The sequence below is a fragment of the Phaethon aethereus genome, assembly GCF_964289735.1.
Source record: "Phaethon aethereus genome assembly, chromosome: 1".
NCBI lineage: Eukaryota > Metazoa > Chordata > Aves > Phaethontiformes > Phaethontidae > Phaethon > Phaethon aethereus.
In genome coordinates, this window is record NC_138575.1 from 194287829 (window position 1) to 194306135 (window position 18307).

Below are 18307 nucleotides of genomic sequence, written 5' to 3' on the forward strand. Positions count from 1 at the left end.
CTCTTTGTGAGTTGCCTGCCCCTTCTTCCAGAGGTGATAAACTCTCCTCTTTTCCCTGAGTCCCAGCAAAATCTCCCTGTTCAGCCAGGCCGGTCGCCTTCCGCGCCAGCTTGTCTTATGGCACATCGGGACCGCCTGCTCCTGCGCCTTTAAGATTTCCTTCTTGAAGACTGTTCAACCTTCCTGGACCCCTTTGTCCTTCAGGACTGTCTCCCAAGGGACTCTCTCAACTAGTGACCTGGACAGGCCAAAGTCTGCCCTCTGGAAGTCCATGATAGCAGTTTTGCTGACCCCTCTCCTTACTTCACTCACAACTGAGAATTCTATCATGTCATGGTCGCTAAGCCCAAGACGGCCTCCGACCACCACATCTCTCACCAGTCCTTCTCTGTTTGTAAGCAGCAGGTCCAGTAAGGCACCTCCCCTGGTGGGCTCACTCACCAGCTGTGTCAGGAAGTTATCCTCCACACACTCCAGGAACCTCCCAGATTGTTCCCTCTCTGCCATGTTATACTTCCAGCAGATGTCTGGTAGGTTGAAGTCCCCCACAAGAACAAGGGCCAGCGAATGCGAGACCTCCGCCAGTCGCTTATAGAATGTCTCATCTGTGTCTTCATCCTGGCTGGGTGGTCTGTAACAGACTCCCAGCAGGATATCTGCCTCATTGGCCTTCCCCCTCATCCTTATCCACAAGCACTCTACTTGGTCTTCACAGTCTTCGATTTCTATGCAATCAAAACACTCCCTAACATACAGAACCACCCCACCACCTCTCCTTCCCTGCCTATCCCTTCGGAAGAGCTTATAGCCATCCATTGCAGCACTCCAGTCATAAGAAGCATCCCACCATGTTTCTGTGATGGCAACTACGTCATAGCTGTCGCGCTGCACAATGGCTTCCAGCTCCTCCTGTTTGGTGCCCATGCTGCGTGCATTGGTGTAGATGCACTTGAGCTGGGCTATCGATTTCAACTCTGGCACGTTGAACCTACCCCAGGTTCAACTCTAGTGAGCCCAGTTTTATCCCCTCCCCCCCTCCAAATCTAGTGTTGCTCCAAAATTTCTTATTTGTATTAGTTTACAGAAATAGTCATTTTACTCATCTATAAAAACTGATTTTTAGTTTTCAAACAGATCTAAAATAAAACTCCATTTCCATACAATTATAAAACTGGGATGAGTGACTTCAACAGCTGTAGAGAAAAACAAAATTATTACTTGTGAATATTAAAGCAGGTGGTTCAGGGCTCCCCTGGTTAGAGGTAAGCAATAGTTATGGTTACAGTTATGATTACTTATGCATGGTTTATGTTAGAACCTGATTAGCAGGCAATAAAAATAGATCCCGTAATGGCAATAGGGAAGTGTTTTTCTCTAATGAAACAGAACTACAATTCTGACTGGGAAAGAAAGATCTGTTACTGTGGTTGAAATAGGAGAAAAAATGACCAAAATGTTTGACTATGGTTTTCTTCACATGATTTTCAACTTGGTGAAGATTTGACTTTTCATGGGACTAAAGATTACTCACATTGAAGCACTGGCAAAGGTGAAGCTGCTATTATACAAAAATCAGTTTACCGGTCTTGAAAAATGTCCTGAAAGTGTAGATGAAACACAAATTAGCTGAATGAATGCTATAGATAGAAGCACATGGCTCAGAGCCCCATGATCCAGGATTCTCTTCCTTCTCTTAAGAAAGAATAGTCTTACCACACCTTACTTACCAGTTAGTTACATCTTTTCAGTAATCTTATATCACCGATGTAGAAATAATGCCTGTCCAGCAGATCAAGATCCCTCAAACTCTGAGCAGTTCACAGAATCACAGAATAGTTGAGATTGGAGGAGGCCTCTGGAGGTCATCTGGTCCAACCCACCTGCTCAAGCAGTACCACTTGCTCTAGAACTGTGTCCACATAGGTTTTAAATATCTCCAAGAATGGAGACTCCATAACCTCTCTGGGCAACCTGTGCCAACACTCAGTCATCGTCACAGTAAAAAAGTGTTTCTTGATGGTCAGAGGGAACCTCCTGTGTTTCAGTTTGTGCCCACTGCCTCCGGGCCTGTCACTTGGCACCACTGAAAAGAGCCTGGCTCCCTCTTCATTACACCCTTCCATCAGGTATTTATACGTATTGATGAGAGCCTTTTCTACCATAGGCCGAGCAGTCCCAGCTCTCAGCTTATCCTCATATGAGAAATGTTCCTCATTTGAGAAATATTTGTGGCCCTTTTCTGGACTCTCTCCAGTAACTCAATTTCTCTCTTGTACTGTGGAGCCCAGCACTGGACACAGTACTCAGATGGGGCCTCACCAGAGCTGAGCAGAGGGAAGAGTCACCTACCTTGACTTGCTGGCAATGCTTTGCCCAATGCAGCCCAGGATGCCGTTAGTCTTCTTTGCTGCAAGGACAATAGTTCTCCCATGAACGGCAGATGTCTCACCAACATTTGGGTAGGAGCCAGCTATTAACATAGTGCCTTTCTGGTCAATTACTTTATTTCTCTCTCAGAGAAGAAGTTGTGGATGAGGAATCACAAAGATTCAGTTCTCTTCCCTGATGTCACAAATGAAAATAATCTTGGGCAAACTGTCAGACCTCTACATTGCTGTATCTCAAAAAATAGGTATAAGAGCATTTCCCACATATGTGAAGTATATTGAGACTTACTTGTGAAAAAGAAATAAGGTTCAATTCTTTGTATAAGAAATTGAAAGCTAAAAAAGTAGTATTATTAAAATATCCAGCAACAGCTTTGTTAATGAAGTAACTTTTGTAATAACTCCATGCAACAAAGCAGGCTGGGGTCCATCTGATGAGAAGCAACTTTGCAGAGTAAGACCCGGGGACATTTCCAGACACTCGAAACATAGTAGCTGTATGATAACAAGGACTCATTTTTGCTGCAAACCAACAGAAATAAAAACCTACGTGTTGAAAACACTTCAGTCAGATTTTTTTCATTATCATTTACTTTTGCATTTGAAAACATTTAACTATGTTAAAAATCTGTGGAAAAGTGTTTGATTCATTTTTGGGTTTTTTTAACATATTGACAAGCTTGCCCACCCGTATCAAGCAGAGGGAAGTATGACTCCTTTCGTGCTGGAGCCATAAGGACTGTAAAGTCAGGGTAGGCAGGAGACAAACCCAACTGTGAATTAAGTGATAAGCAGGAAAAAGCCAAGGATCCCAGCTTTGGTTATGTTTAGAAAGGAGCAGACATATCTTCCTGGCAAGATTCCTAAAAGTGCATCACTGTTTGCATGTGTATGACGTAAGGTTTCTTACATCTCTCCAGGGACAATGACAATAAGAGCTATAGAATAAAAGATAATGTTTCTTTCTTGATTTTTATCTGCATTGCTATTTATTTCTTTACTTTTGCTTGCTTTGTGATTACATTCACCATGAGTGAGAGTTAGTCTTACAGTTCCACTTGTAAACTTTGCCTTATGCCAGCACTTCTGTCTGAGATCACACTTCAAAACTGCACCCCAGCTGGTTTAACTTGGAGGATTTTACTTCCCTCCTAGTGGCACATAACCACCACTTCAGCTATAATGACTATGCAGCTACCCTATTTTCTGTACCATTATAAATTGTCCTTAATCAGTAATCTAAGCATCCTTGACAGAGGTCACAGTTTAGACACCTGTCTTCCAGGGATCACAGTGACAAGAAGCGTTCTCTTCTTTGGAAACCCTCAGCGTTTGCCAAACATGCTACACACTATCTCTGTAAATGCACAGGGCTGAGCAGTGGGATGAGCACAACCAAATTACAGCAATGTTTCCTGAAGAGGAGGAAGTGATGAAAGATTATTTATTCCACTAAGTCATAATTTGCTGTTGTACTGCCTTTCACCTTGACTTGCTGCCAGACGCCTACCCAGCCGCTCTATCACTCCCCATCCTCAACAGGATGGGGGGAGAAAGGTGAAAAAAAATCTCATGGGTCGAGAGATAAAGACAGGGAGATCACTTACCGATTATCACCATGGGCAAAACAGACTCAAATTTGGGAAGAATAATTTACTTTATTGCTAATTAAAAATAGTGTAGGATGGTAAGAAACGAAGACAAAACTAAAAAACTTCCCCCTACCCCCTGTTTTTTCCCAGGCTCAACTTCACTCCTTTGTTCCCAACTCTTCTACCTCCCACCTAGAGTGGCACAGGGGGATGGGGAATTGGAGTTGTGGTCCCAGCAGCTCCCCTCTGCTGCTCTTTCCTCCTCACACTTTTCCCCTGCTCCAATGTGGGGTCCCTCCCACAGGAGACAATCCTTCACAAATTGCTCCAGTGTGTGTCCCCCCATGGGCCACAGTTCTTCTCAGAAAACCTGCTCCTGTGTGGGCTCCTCTCCATGGGCTGTAGCTCCTGCCAGGAGCCTGCTCTTGTGTGGGCTTTCCATGGGATGCATCTTTTTCCAGGGCACATCCACCTGCTGCAGCGTCGGGTCCTCCATGGACTGCAGTGCAGATATCTGCTGCGATGTTGTCCTCCATGGGCTGCAGGGGAATCTCTCCTTTGGCACCTGGAGAAACTCCTCCCCCTCCTTCTTCTCTGACCTTGGTGTCTGCAGGGCTATTTCTCTCACTTTTTCTCCTCTATCACAGCTGCTGAAAAGGGTTTTTACCCTTTCTTAGATATGTTATCACAGAAGTGCCACCAGCATTACAGATGGGCTCAGTTGTGTCCTGTGGTGGGTCAGCTGGAACAGTCTGTGTCTGACAAGGGCAGACCCATGTCTCTTCTCACAGAGGTTAATCCTGAAATCCCCCTGCTACCAAAACCTTGCCACATAAACTCAATACACTGTGATAGTCTCTCTGCTGTTACAGACATGTTCACTCCTCATGTCACCTGGATTAAGCCTTCCCTTCTCACCCCACTTTCACACACATGGACACACACACAGAGAGCTCAAAGCCATTCTACTGGAAGCTCCTGAACTACAGTGAAGCAAGTCTAGCTCACATGATATTTTTACGAATATCTTTACAAGAATATTTTAGGGGATTTCCACAATAAATTCAGGAACTGGTCAGTGCCTCCAGCACATTTCCATGAACGACTTGAATCATCCATATTTTCTAAGTGTTCTCACTTTCACCAATGAAAAATGTTCCACTTCATATCAGAAGTTTGGCTGACAGAGAAGAACCAAAATCCCTATCTGACACAATATGAGAATTCTGCCTGTTTACCATCCATATTTTGGATAACACTAGAGGTGACAGAAGATTGGCAAGTGACATAAAGTTATTAAATAAATCAAAAAGACTTTGGGCTCAAATACTTAGAACCACAGGGAAGAGTTTGTTTTTTTTTTTTTTCTTTTATATGCTATCGGGGTGAACAACAGCAGAGGGAATCCTGGAATGCCCACTATATCAGACCTTTAACTGACATCAAAACAGCACGTTCAGAATGCACTGGCCTCAGACAAGGAGGACAAGCATGCACGCATTACAAGGGTATTGTGCTGTTGGTAGCTGTCTGCTAAATATCATGGTAGGACTTTCTAGTGTAGGTCCAGTGACTCTGTGTGTGTGTAAACACCTTTCAACCAAGTGTCTCGAGGAAATGCTGTTTAAGTGTATAGATGTGTATCAGTCTATCTAGGAGGTCTAAAAGAGTCTAAAAGGACTCTTAAGTCCTTTTGCCCTTCCACCTTAATGGTTGAGTCTTGCCAATGTCAACTGAATTTCACAGAGGAAAGGATAGTTAAGCTTCTACAGCTTCCACAGAAACGGGAAGCTGGGTAGAGGAAAAGGTTTATGTTCCCAGCTAAACCAGCTGGGCTAATTTATGTTAAACTTCCAATATTTTGCTTAGAAAGGAGACGTTATGATGACTCCAGCTACAGAGAAAGCTTTGATCCAAGTTCACACCTTAGCAGATATGAGGTGATTAAGATACAAACCCACCAGAGCTGAAGCTCCATTAGTTCCAGTGGCCCTAGAGCTAGCTGGGTTTTTCTTCCATGATCAGGGGTTTGTGATTCTTAGGTAAGTTTCACATTCTTACCTATGCTAGAAACCAGGCCCTTTTTAACCAAAGGCAATCTAAATATAAAGTAATGAGAAATGTGTTTCAACCAGGTGTGACAGACAGACAGAGCTGTCAAAGATACCAGTTTTGTGGGAACGGGCTGGGGAGAGAAGGGAGCTTCTGTTGATGCCCCCATTATGGAATATTTGCGCGAGTCTAGCATGAGAGGTCACACAGGCAGAGGAGCTCATCTCTGCGTAATGAGTCTGTAGGAAACTGGTCTTCTTTGGATCTGAGTCTCACAGCAATACTTGCAAATGAGATGCAAATGAAGCCTGTGAAATGCATGGTGTCCTGTTGAAGAAATACTACACGTTCGCCCACTTGGTAACACAGGAAGAGATCTTCTTACATCCTGCTGGGCCGTGTAAGGAGACCACTGAACTGCACTGAATCAGGGCATACAGACCTCAATGCCCAGCGTGTATATCAGGACACGTCTAGCCACAGAGGCCAATGGGAACAAGTTTTCACTTTTCACACCTCAACAGATTTAGATCTATCTCAAAGCCTGCATCCAATTTCATCTTTTTTGTCTCTGGGACATGTGCGGCCCCTGGAACAAGAGTATGTTTTAGTCTGGACTTTCTCTGCACCCATGAATAAGGTTTTCTGCCAGGTCCAAATTTAAATAAGGAACCGCTATCGCTTCTGCAGGAAGGGCGGTTTGGGATGAAGAGATCTCAGTGCACAGCCCATTCTACTACTTCTCAAATCATTCCTAGGATATAATATAATGCTCTTTTAAAAAATGTTTTATAATCTTTTATATAGCTTTGCACTGAAATATCAACATCAGTAATCTGTCAGGTAGGGTAATCTATGAGATAAATTGAAACAGGAGCACAGTTCCAAAACAAGCGCTGTCTGGCATTTTGCCCTTTCTCAAATCTGTTTTCCCAGAGGCGCCAGCAGCTTGGCTGACAGGCTCAGCTGTGTCCTGCAGGCTCCTTTGGAGCCGTCTGGAGCTGCCTGTATCCAGCAAGGGGCAGCCCCTGGCCTCTCCCTCCAGATTCAGCTCCCCTGCCTGCTACCCAAACCTTGCCACCAACAGCTTACAAGAATGAAAACAGAAGATGGACACGTGTTGTATGCTGGACCAACCAGAGTTACTGCAGTGAGAGAGAGCAGAACCCCAGGATTTTCCTCCATCCTCCCATGAAGCACCCTGAACTTCATTCTCCCTCTTCTAAACTCATGGATCACGTCCTGTTTGGTATTCTCCTCTCAAATCAGACATTTTACATAGCGCCTGCTTTTTTTTCTTATTTAATCTACCTCACTTAAGAAAATTCAGTTAAGATTTCTTGATAATGTGTTTACATTTCAGCAGATCTAAAGATCTGAGAATCAAATTCTTTTTTAAAAAGGCAAAAATGTTGAAAAATGATTGCATGTACTTACTGAAAAAAATGCAGGTTCAGCAATAGGGTCACCATCTGCAGAATATCTTTTTTCCCTTCATTTCTTTTTTAGCTTTTCTTCTTTTTAAATCATGCTTTATATATTGATATTGGTATCCAGTCCTTATTTAAATTCACCAGGCTTACAGTAGATAAACTTCTTAAATGTAATATATAGTTTGGATTGTGAAAACCAAAAATGACTGTGGTGTTTTAGGTATCCCAAAAAATCCAGCATGCAGAAGCTCAGTACATTTTAATTCAGATGATAAAATCCTAATTATTTTTCTTGTCTTGTTATGAATAAAACAAAATTTCACACAATGACCCCATTCAATATGTGAGATTTACTTGAGTAATTATGTTTTGAATTCTGTGTTCGAAATAATATCTGAAACTTATTTTCCCTCTTTTAATGTCAGTTCATCTTTCTGCAAAGCTTAGGAAGAGGCTCTCCATGAAGAATAAACCAGCCACAGAAATGACTGGCACCTGCTGATACAGTCTGTCAACTTTTATATTGGGAGTACATAGAAGCAGTTAATCTCACCTGCAAAATTATAGCTACAGAACTAAAAACTGTTCCTAACTGGTGCAACCAGGCATTGAAAATACATTTTTATGGATTTTCCTTTCCATTTTTAATGCAGGATATCCACTAAGATATGTTATGCTGAAAACACCAGTGTCCTTATTTTTCAGCTGACAATTCCACTTATATCCAGGCTAATATTACCACTGAAGTAGAAGCTGAAAGAACATATCTCTATTTATCTTTCTCTAGATTTTCATAATCACAACATCAATTCTCTAGATATATTAAGAAGGAAAGCCTTTTCTTTTCTGCATGCACAGTGAGTACAATGCTACTGCAAATATAGCACAGTCGGTTATAACAGTGCTTTTCCTTTGGGTCTCTATTCTCACATTCCTGTTCATCTCACTTAACATTATAACATAACCTCGTAAAGATTCTTCCAGTTTTTCCAATGCATCTTTTTATCATCCAAGATGGTCTCTACAGGCTGGCTGAAAAAATCCATATTTTGATTTCTGGTAGAGTTACCACATGATGTTACAGGGGAATCAAGGTAGAAGATGGCTGTTGGGAGGTCCTCCTCCCAGGAGAAATAGAAAAGGGATGAGGAAACAGTGATGGTAAGAGCTGATGAAATAGTAGCTGATGGTGGTAGGAACCACACAGAGTGGAAAGGAGAGATGATGGACATGACCTGGAGCATGGATGAACATGTACCTCAGGTGCTGATATGTGAAAGGTTTTCCTCACATTACTGCATTTACACCTTTGTGAGAAAAAGGCAAAAGAAGGTTTTCTTTACTTTTGTTGCTCCCTGTGCAATAAAAATATATCACCTCCATTTTCCTTATCTTATGTACCAAAGGAGCTTGCTGAGTTGGAAACATTGAACTATTTCTATACTGTGTATCTAGAATACTGTAGTATGAATGTCTCTGTAAGATAAGGCACCTGTAGCCATCAGTGGTAATACACTACAGAGAGCAAGCAGACAAGAAAAGATCAGTAGTATCCCGTAGTACAACCTACACCCTTGTTCAGTGCTAATGCTAACATGAGATTTGCGTGATCCATGTCACTCCATAAGCCCTTGGATTGCTACTGATGGTGAGGCAGTACTTAACTTTTAGGCATTTCACCAGTGGAGACCATGCCATGAGACATTAAGGCTATATCTATACAGTAAATTAAACATAGTCAAAATAGCTTCCTGTTCTAACACCAATTGGCATGGAACAGCTGTCTCCGTATCCTCAAACTTCCCTACCCTCCAAAAATAGGCAATTGCCTTTTGAAAGTTGTCCCTGGTTTGCTCTAACTCCCAGACTATTCCCAGGTGTTGTCTGAGAGAGCTGGCTAGTTGGCAGAGGTCAAATTTACTCTTCTAACAACCTAGAAAGAATTGATTTCTACAGTCAAGTAATATTGCCTGGCACCCTTTAATTTACTTATACACTAGGACTGTAAGTTTTACAACTGGCTTCGCATGAACGGGCCTTTGCTTCTAGGCAGGACTCCAGTAATTTAGCCCAAATTCTGCATGACAATAAAGCACTAACACTGTAGGTGCAATGGGATTGTTGGGACCAAGTTGAGAAGAAAGATAAAATGTCAGTGAAAGATGAGAAAAAATGTGGATAGTTACTGACCGTGAGGAAAACCAAAAAATAAGGCAGCCCCACTAAAGTCATCTGTAAAAAAATAGTTCCAGCAGGATTTTGGTGTGGCCAAGAAAAAGCAATAGAAAAAACCATCATTTAACTTGATCATGGGAAAATACTTTGTTGGCTTTTAAAGTGTATTTATTTATTTATTTATATACATTGTTGCAGAGACGTTGGCTTGAACTTTAATGTCTTAGGAACACCTAGAATCATAGAATCATAGAATAGTACCTATGGTACCTGTGGGTTGAATTTTCTTAATGTACTCTGTTTTCCAGTCATCTCAGCAATTAACAACTAATTCATGGGAGAAAAAAAGATGTGTTTCAAGTGAAGTTAGTGGTGTGAACTTTCAGTTTTTGCTGAAGAAAAAATACTTAAAGTGTTAAATATACTGTGGTGTTGATAAATCTACATTCAATAGATTTACAGAACTGGCTAATGATCTGAAAAAAAGGAACAGGATGCAGGTGGATTGCCCATTACCTCTCCCAATTACTATACTTATCTTGAATTCCAAAGAGCTGCACTTTAGGCACCACAAAGGACTATGGTGGGTTGACCTCGGCTGGCCATCAAGTGCCCACCAAGCTGCTCTATCACTCCCCCTCCATCAACAGGACTGGGGGGCGAAAATGTAATGAAAGCTTATGGGTAAAGATAAGGACAGGGAGATCACACAGCAATTACCATCATGGGTAAAACAGAGTTGACTCAGGGAAATTAGATGAATTTATTGCCAATAAAACAGAGTAGAATAATGAAAAATAAGAACAAATCTAAAAACACTTTATGCCCACCCCTCCTTTCTTCCCAGGCTGAACTTCACTCCCAACTTCTCTACCTCCTTCCTGTGAGCAGCACAGGGGGATGGGCAATAGGGGTTGTGGTCAGTTCATAACGCATTGTCTCTGCTGCTCCTTCCTCCTCACACTCTTCACCTTCTCCAGTTTGAGGGTCCCTCCCATGGTATACAGTCTATCATGAAATGTTCCAATGCGGGTCCTCCCTAGGGACTGCAGTTCTTCAAAAACTACTCCGGCATGGGTCCTTTACATGTGGCACAGTCCTTCAGGAATGGAATGCTCCAGTGTGGGTTCCCCATGGAGTCACAGGTCCTGCCAGGAGCCTGGTCCAGTGAGGGCTCTCCATGGGCTGCAGCTTCCTTCAGAACACACCCACCTGCTCCAGAGTGGGGTCCACTACAGGCTACAGTATGGATACCTGCTCCACCATTAACCTCCATGGGCTTCAAGGGGACTACCTACCTCACCATGGTCTTTGCCATGGGCTGCAGGGGAATCTCTGCTCTGGCACCTGGAGCACCTCCTCCCCCTCCTTCTTCACTGACCTTGGTGTCTGTAGAGTTGTTTCTCTCACATTTTCTCACTCCTGTCTCCCAGTGTTTTTTTCCCCTTCTTATATATGTTATCACAGAGGTGATACCAACATCACTGTGGTCAGCAGCCAGTCTGTCTGGAAGCTAGCTGGAACTGACTCTGTCCGACATGGGTAGCTTCTGGTGTCTTCTCACAGAAGCCACCTCTGCAGCCCCCTGGCAACCAAGATTTTGTGACATAAATGCAATACAGACACATGAGTGCTTGCTGCAAATCCAGTAGCAAGGTAAACAAAATGACAAGTAGAACACCTACTAAAAGTAAGGGATAGCTTTAACTCAACATGTAAAAGCTACCGGCAGACTGTGAATAAGTTTACCTATGAAATTAAAAAAAGGAGTCTTCTAGTAGTCCAAAAGTGAGGCTCTAGACCTGGTTTTCCACAAGTGTAATGCAAAGCATTCAATGCAGCTTGTTTTAAACAGAATTTAATGCACAGTTTGTCTGTGACACAGGGTTGAACTTGATGACTCAGAAATTGCTGTGGAATTTCTGTGCTTTTATATCTGCTGATAGCAATAGGCAAGTGATAAAACATGAGTTAAAAACATTAACAACAGAGAATGCTCTGGGGAGACATTAGGGCAGCCTTCCAGTACATAAAGGGGGTTTATAAAAAAGATGGGGACAGATGTTTTAACAGGGCCTGTTGTGATAGAATAAGGGGTAATGTTTTTCAACTAAAAGAGGGTAGATTTCAACTGGATACAAGGAAAATTTTTTACAGTGCGGTTGGTAGAACACTGGCACAGACTGCCCAGAGAGGTGGTAGATGCCCCATCCCTGGAAACATTCAAGGTCAGGTTGGACAGGGCTCTGAGCAACCTGTTCTAGCTGAAGATGTCCCTGATCGTTGTAAGGGGGTTGGACTAGATGGCCTGTAGAGGTCCCTTCCAGCCCAAGCTATTCTATGATTCTATGATTTCATTCTTATCTGATTTATCCTTGAACAGAAACAAGCTCTACAGAGTGAAAACAAAGATTTTTAAATACATTAAGTATCTATGAGACTGAAGACAAGATATTTATAGAGATATCTTCACAATAGGCATTTCAATTAAATTACAGCACTTGCATTATTTCAGTGGTCACAAGGGAGGTTGATGTATAACAGAAAGAGGTTCCTGTCCATCAACCAGTCAGCTTCACTGTTTAAATATATGTTGAAAGTTAAACAGTTCTTAATGAAAAGAATATGAAATTTCCAAGTATATATTTACATGTAGTACCGGAAAGGAAGGAATTTCCTCCATGATGCATTTGAGGTGTCAGGATGCTATTTATTCCCATTTCACTAATTCATTATGTTAGCAAAGAAGATGCAGAAATCTAATATAATTACAAGATTTTCTTGTTGTTCATGAGCCAGCACATGTTCACTGCGCTCTCTGATGTTCTAAGTATGATTGCATTTACTAGAAGGGTAGAGAGGACAGTTTGGGGCAGGAATTTCTGAAACCATTAAAAGTTCATTTCCCAGAGGTCCCAGTACAGAGCCCCTTGAATTCATTGCATCCTACTAGATTTTTGTAGTTTTAAGAGATATTTTAGATGCATTTGAATGTTTTGTATACATTTTTTCTCTTGGTATTTACCTTAAACATAATGACACTTGCAGCGTTTAACTCCGTCTATCCTTGGTTGCTAGGGTTTTACTCCTAGGCAGCAATGGAGACCAATAACATGGAGACATAAATCACACACAGAATCACACAGAATCACTAGGTTGGAAAGGACCTTTAAGATCATCAAGTCCAACCATTAATCCAGAACCACCATGTCCCCTAAACCATGTCCTGAAGCGCCACATCCACACGTTTTTTGAACACTTCCAGGGATGGCGAGTCCACCACCTCCCTGGGCAGCCTGTTCCAATGCCTGACCACCCTCTCAGTGAAGAAATTTTTCCTAATATCCAATCTAAACCTCCCCTGGCGCAACTTGAGGCCATTTCCTCTTGTCCTATCACTAGTTACTTGGGAGAAGAGACCAACACCCTCATCGCCACAACCCCCTTTCAGGTAGTTGTAGAGAGCGATAAGGTCTCCCCTCAGCCTCCTCTTCTCCAGACTAAACAACCCCAGTTCCCTCAGCCGCTCCTCATAAGACATGTGCTCCAGACCCCTCACCAGCTTCGTTGCCCTTCTCTGGACACGCTCCAGCACCTCAACATCCTTCTTGTAGTGAGGGGCCCAAAACTGAACACAGTATTCAAGGTGCGGCCTCACCAGTGCCGAGTACAGGGGCACAATCACTTCCCTGCTCCTGCTGGCCACACTATTCCTGATACAGGCCAGGACGCTGTTGGCCTTCTTGGCCACCTGGCCACACTGCCGGCTCATATTCAGCCGGCTGTCAACCAGCACCCCCAGGTCCCTTTCCGCCGGGCTGCTCTCCAGCCACTCCTCCCCAAGCCTGTAGCATTGCATGGGGTTGTTGTGGCCAAAGTGCAGGACCCTGCACTTGGCCTTATTAAACCTCATACAGTTGGCCTCTGCCCATCGATCCAGCCTGTCCAGATCCCTCTGCAGAGCCCTCCTACCCTCCAGCAGATCAACACTCCCACTCAGCTTGGTGTCATCTGCAAACTTACTGAGGGAGCACTCGATTCCCTCATCCAGATCATCTATAAAGATATTGAACAAGACTGGTCCCAGAACCGAGCCCTGGGGAACACCACTCGTGACCGGCCGCCAGCTGGATTTAACGCCATTCACCACAACTCTCTGGGCTCGGCCATCCAGCCAGTTCCTCACCCAGCGAAGAGTAAACCCGTCTAAGCCTCGAGCCGCCAGTTTCTCCAGGAGAATGCTGTGGGAAACGCTGTCAAAGGCTTTACTAAAGTCCAGGTAGACAACGTCCACAGCCTTTCCCTCATCCACTAGGCGGGTCACCTGGTCATAGAAGGAGATCAGGTTGGTCAAGCAGGACCTGCCTTTCATGAACCCATGCTGGCTGGGCCTGATCCTTTGGCTGTTCTGCAGATGCCCTGTGAGCACTCTCAAAACCAACCGCTCCATAATCTTCCCTGGAACAGAGGTCAGGCTGAAAGGCCTGTAGTTCCCAGGATCCTCCTTCCGGCCTTTCTTGTAGACGGGTGTCACATTGGCAAGCCTCCAGTCTTCTGGGACCTCCCCTGTTAACCAGGACTGCTGATAAACGATGGAGAGTGGCTTGGCAAGCTCCTCCGCCAGCTCTCTCAGTACTCTTGGGTGGATCCCATCAGGCCCCATAGACTTGTGGATGTCCAGGTGGCTTAGCATGTCCTTGACTGCTTCCTCCTGGATTATGAGGAGTACATTGTGCTCTCCATCCCCGTCTTCCAGCTCAGGGGGCTGAATATCCTGTGGATACCTGGAGTGGCTATTAAAGACTGAGGCGAAGAAGGCATTAAGTACCTCAGCCTTGTCCTCGTCCTTGGAGACAATGTTCCCCGCCATATCCAGTAGGGGATGGAGATTCTCCTTGCCTCTCTTCTTGTTGTTAATATATTTGTAAAAACATTTTTTATTATCCTTTACGACTGTGGCCAGACTGAGCTCTAGCTGGGCTTTTGCCTTTCTAATTTTGTCCCTGCTTGACCTAACGAGATCTTTGTACTCTTCATGAGTTGCCTGTCCCTTCTTCCAGAGGTGATAAACTCTCCTCTTTTCCCTGAGTCCCAGCAAAATCTCCCTGTTCAGCCAGGCCGGTCGCCTTCCCCGCCAGCTCTTCTTACAGCACATGGGGACCGCCTGCTCCTGCGCCTTTAAGATTTCCTTCTTGAAGACTGTCCAGCCTTCCTGGACCCCTTTGTCCTTCAGGACTGTCTCCCAAGGGACTCTCTCAACCAGTGACCTGAACAGGCCAAAGTCTGCCCTCCGGAAGTCCATGATAGCAGTTTTGCTGACCCCTCTCCTTACTTCCCTCACAACCGAGAATTCTATCATGTCATGGTCGCTAAGCCCAAGACGGCCTCCGACCACCACATCTCTCACCAGTCCTTCTCTGTTTGTAAACAGCAGGTCCAGCAAGGCACCTCCCCTGGTGGGCTCACTCACCAGCTGTGTCAGGAAGTTATCCTCCACACACTCCAGGAACCTCCTAGACTGTTTCCTCTCTGCCGTGTTATACTTCCAGCAGATGTCCGGTAGGTTGAAGTCCCCCACAAGAACAAGGGCCAGCGAATGCGAGACCTCCGCCAGTCGCTTATAGAATGTCTCATCCGTCTCTTCATCCTGGTTGGGTGGCCTGTAACAGACTCCCAGCAGGATGTCTGCCTCATTGGCCTTCCCCCTCATCCTTACCCACAAGCACTCTACTTGGTCTTCACAATCTTCAATTTCTATGCAATCAAAACACTCCCTAACATACAGAGCCACCCCACCGCCTCTCCTTCCCTGCCTATCCCTTCGGAAGAGCTTAGAGCCATCCATTGCAGCACTCCAGTCATGAGAAGCATCCCACCATGTTTCTGTGATGGCAACTACGTCATAGCTGTCCCGCTGCACAATGGCTTCCAGCTCCTCCTGTTTGGTGCCCATGCTGCGTGCATTGGTGTAGATGCACCTGAGCCGGGCTATAGATTTCAACTCTGGCACGTTGAACCTACCCCTAGGTTCAACTCTAGTGAGCCCGGTTTTAGCCCCTCCCCCCTCCAATTCTAGTTTAAAGCCCTCTCAATGAGGCCTGCCAGCTCATGAGCAAGAATCCTTTTTCCCCTCGGCGTCAGTTGCACTCCATCATTTGCGAGGAGACCTGGTGCCGTGTAAACCGCCCCGTGGTCAAAAAACCCAAAATTCTGATGACGGCACCAGCCCCTGAGCCATGTGTTGATCAGGTGTGCTTTCCTGTTCCTTTCAGCGTTCTTCCCCGTCACTGAAGGGATTGACGAAAACACTACCTGTGCTCCCGCTCCATATCTGACAGTAGCAGGTCTGAATACAACACAGTATACCTTTTATATGCCATGGAAATTTAGCTGTTTTCCAGGGACAGAATTGCTTTTTTTCTACAAGCAAGTAAATTACTTCCTATATTAGCTGTCCAGTTGCCATTTCAAGAAAGGCTACCAATCTTTACTAAGAAAGGCTGGAAGTGTGAAATATATTGGAACTTTCTCTTGTCTCAGTGAAGCATTTTCAGTTCATATATAGTCTGAAGGAATTCAAAAGACAAATTGTGAGGGATATTGACCACAATGAGACACATTCATCTTGTAAACAGAGGAGAGTCACTACCCTTACGTAGGTAGGCAGTAAATTTAACTGCTACTTTTGAAACCAGGAAGGATTCTGATAATCCTGGTGTTCATCTCCACTGCATGAGTGTGAAATTAGGCAGTCCTGGATGAAGCAGCAACTGCAGGTCAGTTTCTGAGATTTCTAAAAATCCAGCATAGTTTTTATGCTCTACAGAAGTAACCTCTGCAGGAGTGAGTCAAGAAGGATTCACAAAATCATCTGGCCCTCTCCTGTGACTCTAACCTCTTCTCCTGGCATCCTCAGCACAAAAATATCTTGCTTTTTCCTTGGAATAAAAATATATTGCACAAACTCAAGTATGTTGGACACTAAGTAAAATACTAGGATCCGAAAGATCTTCTTTGATAAACTGATCAATATTACAGCCTTTGATAGAAACTAATTTTGCCAAAACTCTTAATGAGTATACAGTTTGAAGACTTTGGAATACAGAAGGTTTCAGACAGAAATGCTCATTTAAGAAATCAATAAAGAAAGGGAAGATGGTGTGATGAACATTAAACATGACTGTTCATTCAATTTGCTTTTGTTCTTCTGGGTTTTTTTTTCTTTCTAAAAAGGATTATCAGTAATTTATTTGCTTTTCCTGTGAAGAGAAAGAAAGTAAAATCCATGTTTAGAAAGTCCTGACACGATGGAGTCATCCTGAGCTACAACTTTTTAAAGTGAAGTAACTCACAATACTTGGGGTAATTGAGAGAAAGGGAGAATTGGGTTTTATTTTAATGAGTCTTTACACTGCCCTAAGTAGGTCTTAAAAAAAATATACGGATTAAAAAAAATAGTCTAAGTAACTATGGACTTAAGTATACAGTTATACGCCCAGCTGAGGTAAAATAACATAACCTTCAGTTCATAGCAAATAAGAACATGACAAACTGTTCATAACAAAACAAGTGCATCTCAAACTATCTGTTCCATTAGTCAGAATAAATCTGTAAAAATTAGTTGCTCAAAGCAATAAATTTGTACTTTGTGTTATCCTTTCTTTGAGGTATAGTTTAAGGAGATTGACTTGAAATATTACAATTAAAGCTTTTAGCTTTCTTGCAGAACTTTTATCCACACTTTGGAGGCTCAATATTTTTGCAGCACACAAGGCTCACAAATTAGACCCTTTGAAATGGAGGATATGGAGTTAAGAAGTATTCATGTTTAGGGAATGTATTTACAAGAGCCTGTAATGACAAGACAGACAAAAGACTGTAAAAGAGAGACAAGGTGGTCGTTAGGCACACATACAATCTAGGAAGTGTAATTCTCTATTTTCAGTCACTCACATTCTTGCTCTTCTTTGCTAGCACAGCCATGTGACAAATACCCAGGCTTGGCACAAGTTTGGAGGCAAATAGTGGAACCTGCTTGTATAACATATGTATACATTATAGCTCCATCTAATAAATAATATGAAGTAGGAGTCTGATATAATGCCTATGTCTACCATGCAGACACCTGTCTCTGAAGTAATACAGTCATCTTGCCAGTGGAGATAAATAAGTGCTAGCAGGGCATAAATAATCTCTTCCTAAAGTAGACATTTAAAATAGGTCAGATGAATCACTTCTTAGAAGTACCCATTCCTCTCAAGTATGGGATATTAATAAGAGGATTAGCCCAGCTACAGATCTCTGCAACTAAAATAAGAGAAATAAACTCCAGTCTTCACACGCTACTGTATACCATAATCACACAAAGGTATTTCTCTGAGGCCTGACAATCTAAGTTGGCATGTTACATTTAGTATAAACATAAAATACTATCCGAAATCATCTCCACTATCATCAGCAAAGCAGATAGATAAATAAAAGACTCTACCTCCCTAGTTTAACTAATTGAAAAATAAATCTGAGAGATTCACTAGTTATCCCAAAAGGAAGGAGAGGCAAAGAATTTAGGTTATCTAATTAGAGAAGTAGGTCAACATATTCCCCAATTTAGAAGGAGAAAGTAAACAATAAAGAGAACAGCCAACCAAGATAGACCTGATTTTTCTTA